This window comes from Tupaia chinensis, unplaced genomic scaffold (genome assembly GCF_000334495.1).
Source record: "Tupaia chinensis unplaced genomic scaffold, TupChi_1.0 Scaffold000689_1, whole genome shotgun sequence".
NCBI classification, from domain to species: Eukaryota; Metazoa; Chordata; class Mammalia; order Scandentia; family Tupaiidae; genus Tupaia; species Tupaia belangeri.
This window is the reverse complement of record NW_006160212.1, coordinates 795,329-807,964: the sequence shown is the minus strand read 5'-3', so window position 1 is coordinate 807,964 and position 12,636 is coordinate 795,329.

The window sequence follows — 12,636 nt, the reverse complement described above, 5'->3', positions numbered from 1 at the left end:
CTCACTTTATCTTTCCTGCAAGCACATGCACTCTATAGCAAAAATCTCTCTAAAATAAATAAATAAATAAATAAATAAATAAATATAATAAATAAATTTGAGATTATCACCTGATTACTTTGGACTCCTTATGACTCTGAATAAACAAGGAAAGTCTGACTGTACTTTATGAGGTGCCAATCAGGAATAATTTATGCTGATTATCATAAATAGTAACTATATGAGTAAATGTATTAAAATATTAAAATCCATTTAAAAGTTAATTGATGATGTAGAAGGAAAATAATGAAAATGCACTGCATTGTGTAATCCATAGCATGTTTAAAAATATAATTACAATGAAAAAACCCAGAGACAGAAAATGAATATGTATCATTTTAAGTTTCTTAAACATAAAGAGTTATAATGTTACTTGAAGAAGGTGGACCGTGGGACCAGCAGTTGGTATAATGGCTATGTAGCTAGACTCCCATGTAGTTGACCATGGTTCGAGTTCCAGGCCCAGTGGCTTAAACTCACGCTAGGTGCACATGTGTGCATGCCCAAGATCCTGAGAGGAGAATGGAGGAGAAGGGATTCCGGCATGGCCATGCCCTCTGGGGGACATTTTCTCGCTTTTCGCCTCTCTGTCTCTGTCTTTCTGGTGAGTGCATGTGCCTTATAGTAAAAACCTCTCAAAAAAAAAAAAAAAAAAAAAAGGAGCTGTACCGTAGTAAGTTAAAAATGTATACTATGAAGCTAAAAGCAACACCTATTTATCATCTATCTAGCTATCATCTATCTACCTATATACTTCCTAAAAAATATTTCTCAATCCTAGAGTCTAGCAACTGTCATGGTGGTAAAGGCCCTGTACTCCCACATAACTGACCATAGTTTGAGTCCCAGATCCAGTGCCTTGAAATCATGCCAAGTGAGTATGCATGTGTGCTCAAAATCCTGAGAGGAGAGTGGAGAAAAAGGGTCATCCACTATGGTTATCCAATCTGGGGAAGGAAGGTGATTTCTGTTTCCTTCTCTCTCAGTGTTTCTCTGTCTTTGTCTAGCAAGCACAATGCCCTATGGCAAAAACCTAAAAATAAAATAAATTCTTATCCTAAAGAATACAGAAAAAAGAAGAAACAGAAAGCAAAAAACAAATGGATCAAAACAAAATCTTAGAGTAAATGAATCAGTATAAACACAATCATGTCATTAATCACATTAAGTCTAAATAAGCTAAACATTCAAATTAAGTGGCAGAGATTGTGATATCGAATAAAAAAGAAATCTAGACGAAGCATCATATTACCTGGAATAAAATCACTTTAATCCAAAAAAACAGAACAACTAAAAAATAAAAGGATAAAAATATATATGTCATGGTAAGAGAAACCAAAGGAAACCTGAAGAGGCATTATTGATTTATATTACAACTTTATATGGAAAATTTGATAATTTTATCATTTTTACTTTATATTTACTTTATTTTGAAAATATTAGTTCATGCCCTTTTTTTCTTTTTTTTTTTTTTGAGAGATTTTCACTGTAGGGCGCGTGCGCTCGCCAGACAGACAGAGAGAGACATAGAGACAGAAAGCGAGAAATCACCCCCCAGGGGGGATGGTCACGCAGCAATCCCTTCTCCTCCATTCTCCTCTCAGGATCTTGGGCACGCACGCACACGCGTCCGGCGTGAGTTTTAAGCCACCGGGTCCGGGACACGAACCGCGGTCGACTATGTGGGAGTCCAGTGACATAGCCATTACGCTAACTGCTGGTTCCCATCCTTTGCCCTTTTGACCTGATCATTGACATGTGCTTGGTACTCCAATTTTGTCTTTAAAATCCTTCCCCTGCATGTGGGGATTGCCTTGGGGAGACAGTCTTTCAGGATAAGCTGCCCCTTCTCTTTGCTTTGTGCTTTACAATAAAGCTGTACTTTCCTTAAAAAAATAAAATAAAGTATTAGTTTCATGGGGAAAAATACTATCAAGAAGCACAACAACTTTATTGAGCTAGAATTTGAGATTATCACCTGATTGCTTTGGACTCCTTGTGACTCTGAGTGAACAAGGAAAGTCTGGCTGTACTTTACTAGGTGCCAATCAGGAATAATTCATGCTTATTAGCATACATAAGTTTGTTTCATTACATAATAGAGGTAAGAAATAGTATGTTCAGACTATGGAAGATTTACATCTTATTACTACTACTTACTGTAATTATAAGTAATTAAAAACTACAACAACCCAGTTGAGGCAGAACTTCTAATCTCTCAGACCCTTTAGGAATCATTATTTGGTAATGAGACCCGGCAAAGAAGAAACTATAACTACATGACTTGTTATAGAATAAAGATCATCATTGTTATTAGTGTTTCTTTCTTATTTTGTTACCAATATGACTTTATACATATATTAATCAAATATTTTTCTTATTCCCTTATCATCCAATTTAAAGTATATTAATGATTAAGCTTCTATCACAGTATATATTTATTTTAATTACTAGATGGCATGTGCACTTGCCTGAGAAAAATGGAGAGAGAGAGAGAAAGTGAGAAAGCACCTCCCATGGGCTATAGCCACACTACAATCCCTTCTCTTATAGTTTTCCTTCCAAGATTTTAGGTATGCACACATAAAATGCCCATGTGTATTTCAAGCTATCAGATCCAAGGATAGATTTGCTGTCAGTCATATGAGATTCAACCACCTCAACCAACACACTACCGACTGACCCACATCATGTTTTTAATTAATAGAATGCAAAAAGAATAGGGAGCATCACTCAAAAACTTTGCATCCTCTTGGAAACGGGGAAAGGATTAATGCATTTTTCATATATATATATATATATATATATAGTATAGTTTTCTCATTTTTAGGCAGACTATTATCTTTGTTATTATCTTTATTTGAAGATCAATCGTGTATTAAGGAGCTATGCATGGGTGCCAAGTTGAGAGGAGAGAATGGTGATGGTCAGTTTTAGATGTCAACTTGGGGGGGTGATAGTCCCAAGTCATCTAAACACCGAACTAAGTGTTTCTCTAAGGTATCTTTCAAGTGTGATTAACATTTGCTATTAGTTGATGTTAAAGAAGATTACCCTAGATAATGTAAGTGCGGTATATCCATCAGTTAAAAGTTCTTATGAGAAGAATGAGGTTTCCCTGAAGAAGGAATTCCTCATTGTAAACTGAGGCTTCAACACATGCCCCAAATTTCTAGCCTGCCTTTCCTAATGGCCTGCCCAATGGATTTGAACCTACTGAACCTAACCTAACGATTGCATAATTCAATCCTTTGCAGTAAATTTCTCGTTATCCCACTTACTTTATTTTTCTAGCTGAACCCTGATCAATACATATATGTACTAAAATTTTAATGATGACTTTCTCTAGATAATATTTTCAGTAATTTCCCCCTTTCTTGCTCATTTGAATCAAAATGAAGAGTTTTCCTTTTTAAAATGAAGAAATGGATGTTCTTCTCTATTAAGTTTATTTTGATATTTCTACTCTTTTTACCTTTAATTGTTTTATTATCATATAATCTTATCAGGTTCTTTTCACTGCATTGCCATTATTTGTGTCCCCTTTTTCCACATCCTATTTTATTCACTCTCATGCAAGGGTAAATCTGCACAAACATAGATCAATACATAGGGTAATCAGATTACACATGTTGAATTAAAATTTTCCTAGTAACATTATGATATATGGTCCACATTCTGACATCTGTGCTCTATAGTCGTCAGGTTAAAACTCATGAGGTATATATAGATATATAGAGCCAGAGTGCATATGTTCACCAGAGAGAGAAAAAGCACTGACCAATGGGGCATGAATATGTCACAAACCATTGTCCTCCATTGCTCTAGCCAATCAAGATTTTAGGTACACATACACATGTTCCTAACATTTTTTATTATATTTTACCTTTTCAAGCTACCAGATCCCAGGATTCAAAACATAGCTGACCATATGGGATCTGGCTACCTATACACAGGCTTTATTCAGCACTATGGAGCCAACCCAGTCATCAGGCGTATCTTTTTTTTTCAGAGATATTTTTGCCAGAAGGTGTATGTACTTGGCAGAGGGAGAGAGAGACAGAGAGACAGAAAGTGAGAAATAATCCTCAGGGGGGGATGGTCAATCTTCAATCTCTCTCCAGTCTCCTCTCAGGATTTTGGGCACACATGCACATGTGCCTGGCATGAGTTTCAAGCTGTTGGGTCCAGGACTTGTATTGCAGTCAGTCATGTGGGAGTCCAGCGACCATCACCACAGAATCTCCTGGTCTCATCAGGCATATCTTAATCCCCGAGATATTATCTCATTTCCTGAGCTCTATTTCTGTATTTTTTGAGTCTTAGCATCTCTCACAAGGTCTTATCTTATCAATTCATGCATAACACTTTTAGATTAAATATGTGACTTGCAACAGACAAAAGCACTGGAGCAAAGCCTTGAGCAAGAAAAGTAAAAGAAGGTTAAAGCAAATAGAATCCAATTTTCTCATCAGTGTGTGACACCCTACACAATCACAACCTGGACAAGACAGAGACTCCATCTTTCCTTGGGATTTGTTTTGTATTGAATTTATGACACAAGTATACCAATTATTGGCTTCAAAGAAGGAGTGGTTGGGGACAAAATTAGAGAAGATGTAGTCAGTCTAACTATTACAGTGTAAAGTGAAGGGACTTAACCGTACAGCAACATGTTGATATGTGAAGTTGTTGGCTCCATGCCCCTAAGTGTAGCACTTGCTTACTAATGACCAACTAATAGAAAATGTTTGTTGCACTAGTATTTTACAAAACCAGTTTGAAACAGTTAAGTTTATATCCACGCATATGTATACACCTACATAAATAAATATAAATACACACACACACACACACACACACAAATCTCAAACTAATGATATAAATTATGATTCGAGAGAATTAGTTCTTGGTTTTCTTTTCCGGCTAATAACTGAAGTCCGCGCAGCTGCTTATACTTGCTGTCATGATTGAATCTCTTAGAGTATAGAAAATAGATTTTAGAAAGTTTTCATTGGGTCATACGAGATCCTATCTGTTTCCCAACATCAAGGCTAATATTGACATGAGACACAATGTATCCAAGTCCTTTAATAATCACTTTCCATTTTACTATCATGTTTCCCCTACCAATTGTTCAGTTAAATTCAATATGTTCTTGTTTTAACCACTGGTAATTTCTACCCAAGGACCTCACTTCTCTCTTCTACCTCCATCAGTAAGACTTCTGCCAATAGAATTTCATACTAGAATCCAAAATCTAACTCTTCATCCATCTACTCATTTGGCAGCATGGTTTTTAGAATCTTCTAGAACTTCAGTTCTGCCATGATTATAACCACCTGCCTTGCTATCCTCATATGAAACTCAACCTAACGATAGAATCCCTGTTGAAAATTATCCCTAATACTGACTACCTGCTTGTTTGTATTTATTCATTTCCCAATTTATTTGTTTCTACTCCTTTACAATAATATTCCCCTTCTCAATATACAAATTTTGTTTTACCTCATTTCCTCAGATCAGTGATTATTTAGTGTTAAGTGGTGAAATGTATTGTTATGTTCTTCTCTGTTTGTAGCTTTAAAAAGTCATCACTCTGTTTTTCATCTACATCTCCTATGGTATACAAAAGTACAAGCCAGTTTCCTGCCATAGCTTCTTACTTATTGACCCAGCAAAGTTAGAAATCAGTTGAATTTTGTATATAATCCTGTGCAGCAAAGAGGAATCAGCTTTTGAAGTGGACCTACTTTTATCCTTTGCATAAATTAGCAAGAGACAAAGCAATATGGTGACAGCGTTCTTCAACATCAAGCCAAATAATAATACAAGGAATCATGGATAGAGCTTCATCTAAAATAAAGAAATTCCACATCTCCCAAAAAAGTTATTGGCTTCAAGAATGAAAATAAAAGAAGCATATTTATCTCAATCCAAATACAGACACAAGAAAGACAAACTGGGACTATACAGTGAAGTAGCTTGCAGGATAATACATTGAAAACTGTAATTGCGCATAAATCATGCACAAAGTAGAAACCACAAATTCTGTATTTGGCAAGCCTTCGATTCCTTTGCATAATTCTTTCATTTTCATCTTGCTGTTTCCATTCTCCTCTCATAGAAATAGCTACATAAAACAAAGACATAAACTGTATGCAATTAAAATGGGAAAATAGCTGAAAGGAATGTATTGATAATTATGTTAAAATCTATAACGTAAGGATTCTTGCATTGTTAGGCATCTAATTTGTCATGTGTTGACATCAGCATCTCAGTTCTCTCCAACATCTGAAGCTTTGTTTTAGCCAATTTCTTTTAGAGTGAACAAACTTATATTCCATTGAATTGACAAAAGTATAACTATACCCGATAGAAAGAGACCTTGAATAAACCTCTAGCAGCCAAGTGGCCTTTGGTGAGGACAGAATGATTAGTGCGGGGCAGAGCTAGGGAAGACAGTTTCCATAGTCTGAAGCTTTGCTAAAGTGGTGGCCATTTATAAGGTTGGAAGGTGTTGACTAAAAGGAGAAGAAAGCCCATTTAGAGACATGGATATATTGGGTCGCTGGAAAAGCCATGACGTATTTTTGAATAGAAAAATACGTCAATGACTTCCAATGCCCCAATATATGTAATCTTGCTTTATCTTCATGACCTTGAGTAAGTGAGTCTACTTGGAAAGAAGAGTGTGTTGTCTTTATTTAAATGGGAAGGTGCTGGATAGCATTCCTCTGTCTTTTCTTTTAATTATTGCCATCTTGAGCATGAAGTTGGATATAAATGATCTCTCCTTTCTGTCACAACCTATTCAAACAATAAAAGCCCTAAATCTCACTTTGAGACTTAAATGTTGCATTGGAACTTAAGGGAAAACCTTGCTCTGATATTAAAATATTAAGTTGAGAAGCAATATCGTATACTGCTTTTGAGAAAGACTACACAGTTCTTTCTGAATGAAAATCTCAGATGAAACATCAGCTCAAATGATTTACCAGGCTAAGCGGCCTTTTTTTGTATTTCAATTTCCCCAATTATAAAATTGTAATAATAATAGTACTAACATTTAGAATCTTGTGGGATTAAAGTATAACATACACAAAAATTATTTAGTAAATTGCCTAACATTAACTGTAATTTAAACATTTTTTACTTTTAAAATATTAAAGAAAACTAATGAAAAGGAACAAATAAGATGGAGTAATGGTAAGATTTAGTAGGTAATAACATAGGATGATGTAGAAAACAGTTTTTTTTTTTTTTACTGTGTTCAATATTTTTATAACTCATTATTGTTCTTTGAAATAGATAATGTTATTATCTCCATTTTAAAGACAGGAATACTGAGGACTACTTTGTCAAGATTTATACAGGTAACAACTGACAGAATTTGACCAAGAAAATAGAAACTGAACCCTTTATCATTATATATATATATTTTCATTTTATAAAAATAGTTTTTGGGTTTTTGTTTGTTTTTAGGTTTTGCGATAGGGTACTTGTGTTCACCAGAGAGAGATAGTGAGAAAGAAAGTGAGAAACCATTCTCTGCCCAGGGGAGATGGTGACACTGCAATCCTATTGCCTCCATGCTCTTCCTGGGATTTGGGGCAAGCACACACTTACATCAGTGTAATTTTCAAGCCTCCAGGTGCGGGACTCAAAACGAGGTCAGGTTTGTAGGAGTCTAGTGCCTTAACCACCACATCACCTGCTACCCTTTAGAAATAGATGTTAATTCCTTATTAAATTTTAATAAGTCTAATAAAAATATAAAATAAAAATGGACATTTATTCATATTGTCTATGTTTTCTCTTCCCTCCCTCTAGTGGGATGTCATGAGAAAAATGTTTGGATAAGCAGTTGGGATATTTCCATTTTTGTTGCTGACTGGTAAAGGGACCGGGGTAGAACATGTGAAAGCCTACTGAAAACATATAAAAGACCATATACATGAAAGATACAGCAAAACATTTGCAGAGGCTGTTGCAGAATGTGGTACACTAACGGAATCTTATTAATTATCTTATTTATACTGCATATGCCTACTGCCTGAATCTCACAGTGGGTAAACTCCTAAAGATAAAACAAAGATTGAAGATGTTGTATTACAAACATTTCAGATACTATATTCATTAAAAGGATACCCTCTCCTTCTCTATTAACTGGTTTCTGGCCTGCTCAGTTCTTTACAATGTTTCTCAATCAGATGAAGCTTCCTTTGTCTTTACACCCAGGTATATTGACACATTTTCTCCTTGATTTGCAGCATTGAGAAGAGTACAGGCACTAGAAGAGACAAAAAAAAAAAAATCTAGTCCAAGGAGCCCTGCGGATAATTATTGTTAAAGTTCATTACGGTGGCAATGGAGAGAAATAGAGCATTCATAATTTGGTTAAGGAGGAACTTGAACATCAAAGCCGACTGCTACTGTGTGGAGCAGTGTCAAAGTGACATGGTTTGCTCTGCTTTGGAGTGGGTTGTGCACCACTCAACAAATCTTATATAAGCACTGGATGAAGCATGGCGAAGGCAGAAAGCAGCAATTAGATCAAGGCTTGGCCCCATAGGGAGCTGAGTCACAGAGTCAAAATTGGTGAAATTAGTAAATAGGCACAGTGTTTAGAACTTACCATCTCCCCTTCTTTGTGTCTCTACCTGTTCTTTTCTCTGGTCTCAAATAACGTCTCACATTAACTTCACTAATCTAAAGTGCTCTGCTGTGTCTGATTCCAAAGCCTTGGAGCAGTAGCATGTATATATAGCTTTTGTTGTTTAATTTGCATTGAATCATAGACTCCTATTTTAAAGGCAAGGAAGTTCGCCCAATCAATGCAGAAGAGGTGGCATCTCTTACACTTTTATATTATAGTTGCTGATCTTTAAACTATAATGTTTATGTATCCACATAGTGTTAGGATTTAGAAATCATATTTTACAAATAAGAAAACTGAAGTTCCCGTTAGTCAAGTAGCTGGTCCATACTATAAAACCAATCAAGTCAGGATTCAGCAACACATCTAACAAGATCTGAAATATAAACATTTTTCCCATCATGTTGCTTAGCATAAATGTGCTCTGTAAGAGACAATGTAGTCCACTTCCCCCAAGTATTTTATGACAAGTGAAAAGCTCACTATTCTGTGTTGTTGATTGTTTCTAGAATTCAGTATCGGGATAAACAAAAAAAGGAGACGCCTTTATGAACAGAAGAACCTAGTTCACATCTTTTAAATCACAAGCTTTGATGTCTCTGCTTACCTTTTCGTTTGTTATTTTTGAAGTGATTATTTTACTGAGTCACGTTATTTACTTGCAATTACATAAGCTCAGCAAATGTCTATGCTTTACCTCTTCAAAGCACGAGTTAAATTGGTAGAAGACTCCCACAAGTACTCTGTCCTTTCTTACTCATGGTCTTTCCATTTCTGCTGGCATAGTTAGTGTTTTCTCCTCTGAATTTTCTGAAATGCTGTTTCAGGTCCCTCCTGTGACTTTGAAAAAAGCACGTGTCATTTTAAAGCATATATCAATAGCTGTGTAGCCAATTCTTCCTTTACAACTAGAGTGGGTTTGGGGTAAAGATGGGTCCATCAGGGAAAAAAAAAAGAAAAGAATGTGCCTGCTTTTCCTTTCTTCCAGAAGGTGTGTGTAGTGATGATGTATTTCAGAGCCTTGAGATGGCACCATAATTCATGCAGGGTCACACAGAATTTGAGTACGGAGTGCAGAAGAGTTAAGTGTCTCACTTTATTGTGTCAGCATTTCCAAACAAAGAGTGAAATTATCTTATGATATGCCAAAATTGAACTTCTCAAAGAAGTAACTTTTAGAGGAAGCAAAGAAACTTTTAAAGTTTTGTAGCACTTTTATTGGGAAAAAAATTCCATTTTAATACTGAAATAATTCCTCTGCAATCAAATGGAAGATTTCTTAAAGGATGTTTATGCTAGAGGTTTTATTGTGCTAGCAAAATAGTTTCTCTTTTATGGCTTATCGCAGCAGAACAAGGAAAACCCTGCCTAGCAAAATGCCTCCACATGCCAAATGACGGGGTCTAAGGAGCTTTCAGGAAACCAAGAAATCTGATCACTGCTGAGGGCAGTTTAATACTTTTAATACAAAAATTACTTAAGCTTTGCTTTTCTCACTACTGATTCTCTAATGGAATGAGAGTTCAAAGTGTATTTTGATGGTCATTTTTCTTTTTTCTCAGCTCCTACTAACACTCAAAAAATCTTTGCTAATAAGCAGTATCTCAATAAATATTTATAAACATTCTGTACAAAGCTCTTAGCAGGATATTAGGGGAATACATAAACATAAGTGTATTTGCCTTCTAGAATTGTGTGGATCAACAAAGTATGAATAATACTGTTTTAAAAACTAAAGCAATAAATGCAGTGTCCAGAAACTGGTCCAGAAAAAGACATGCTGTGAGAATGTAGTCCCTCTCCCAAACTGGAAACTTACAGCAAAGAAACTTGATGTGTTTAGGGTGATGAGCATTTTTAATGCTCTCATTTGGACTGCACAACATAGAATAATGGCCACAGGGGCACATTTTTAAACATTTGTTTAAGTTTTCATATTCTAAGTGATAGAGTGGTTTTCTGAAGCTCATAAATAGGATTTGAAACAAGGGCTTTGACCCTGAGCCCGCTGTTTTGATAGATTCTCTGTTTTTTCCTTTGGCTTGATTTGCTGGCAGTACTAACAAGAAAACTGAGACTGATCCTCAGCAGGGAGTTTATCAAAAGTCTAAGCTCCAAAGCAGTCAAACTTGAGTTTGGATTTTAGCCCCAATGTGGAACCACCATGATAATATACGAGGAAGAGGAAATAGGAAGGGGGACACACTTTACCAGGCACTACACTGGACAAGGAAGAGCATCTCTGGAAATCCTTAGCACAGGCTTACTATTACACTACTTTTGTTTGTTTGTTTTTGTTACATGAGCTAAACTACACTTACCTGTTTTAATGGGATTGATTGCCTAAGCGAATAATGTTGAAGAATATCTCTGGTTAGAACAGCATTTTCTCAGGACCCAGGAAAACAGTAAAAAGAAGGTGTTTAGAGGATATTGAGCTGGTAATAGGGTTATTATTTATTTATACAATATATATTTGATGAATTCTAATTTGGGGCAAGCACTGGAGGTGTGGGCGTAAATAATATAAGGCTTTGCAAAATGTACATTAAAATAATGTGACCATGATGAAAGAAATACCTGCACTCTATGAGCACATTGAAACTAACTCAGAAATAGAGTGAGGTGGGAGAACTAGGAATTTTTCTCTGGAAAGAAAGTCTTTACTATGAAACTTGGAGCAGGCACTATGGAAGAGTTGGAGAGCTGGAGGGTGTTTGAGGAAGGGGAACAAATGCCTAGAGGTAAAAAGAGGGCCAGGGAGATAAAAGGAGATGCCCTATGGACCGTGTGTTGCTCAGAGGCCCTCATTCCACTCTGCAGAATCTCTGATTCAGATGAGGTGTTTCTATGCCACAATCTGAGTCTGACTTCAAGAAAGGAAGAGGCTAGTGGTCAAGACTTGACTATCTCTAGGCCCCTTGAATTTAAGCATGTATAATGTTAAACAGTTTAGAGATACAAGATGGAAAATTACCTACTGAAGATAACAGGTATGGTAATATTTTTGATTGGGCCAATATTGAGTGTATTCTGGATGGGAAAAATCAGTTTGTATGCTGTAATGATATACAGTAAATTAATATAAATTAAATTTAAAAATATATATGTATAATATTATTTCAGTTTGCTGTTACATAATTTTATGTACCCCCCCCCCACAAGCTAAATGGAGCCAAATGTTCATGTGTGGGAATCTAATGCGGGGTGTCTCTATTTATTACTATCAGCCTCTGCTACTTGTGTTAGTCAGACTGATAAAAATTAGCTTCTGTGTTTTAACTTTTGCCTCCCCTCCAAAACCATGTGTCTTGTCTTTCCTTGATAATGGGTCGCCTGGAAGAGAAATGAACGATCTTTACAACCTGCCATTCGAATACAAGGAATAAGGGCACATAAGAAAAAAAAAAAAAAAGAAAGAAAGAAAAAAGAAAAAGATGTAGGCCAGCAGGAGGAGTGGAAGTTTAGGTTCTGGATCGCAGATGGCTGACTATGAAGCTCAAGTTTCAGATGAGGTGCCTTGAAAATCACACCTGGCATATGTACTACATGCCCCAAATCCGGAGGTAATGGAGAAGAAGGGATTCCAGTCTGGCCATCTCCCTTAGGGAGTGAGTTCACACTTTTTCTTTCTGGCAAATGCACACACCCTATAACAAAAATCTTAAATAATGGATAAAATGAATTTGCAGGGGTACAAAAGTTCAGCTGGAGATAGGATTCCCTCACTGATGACTAACAATGTTGGTCTCACACCTGGTCTCTAAGAATGCCTCCATCAAAGGAAATTCAGAAAATGGTCTTGATGAAGAAAGAACTGGCTTCAGTCAAGCTTATCTTTTACAAAACTAAGGTCTGTGTATTGCAAATGGAGTGAAGATGGTTTAGTCTGGCTCCCTCACCTTCTATCTTATCAGTGTTTGAAAGCCACAAGATAA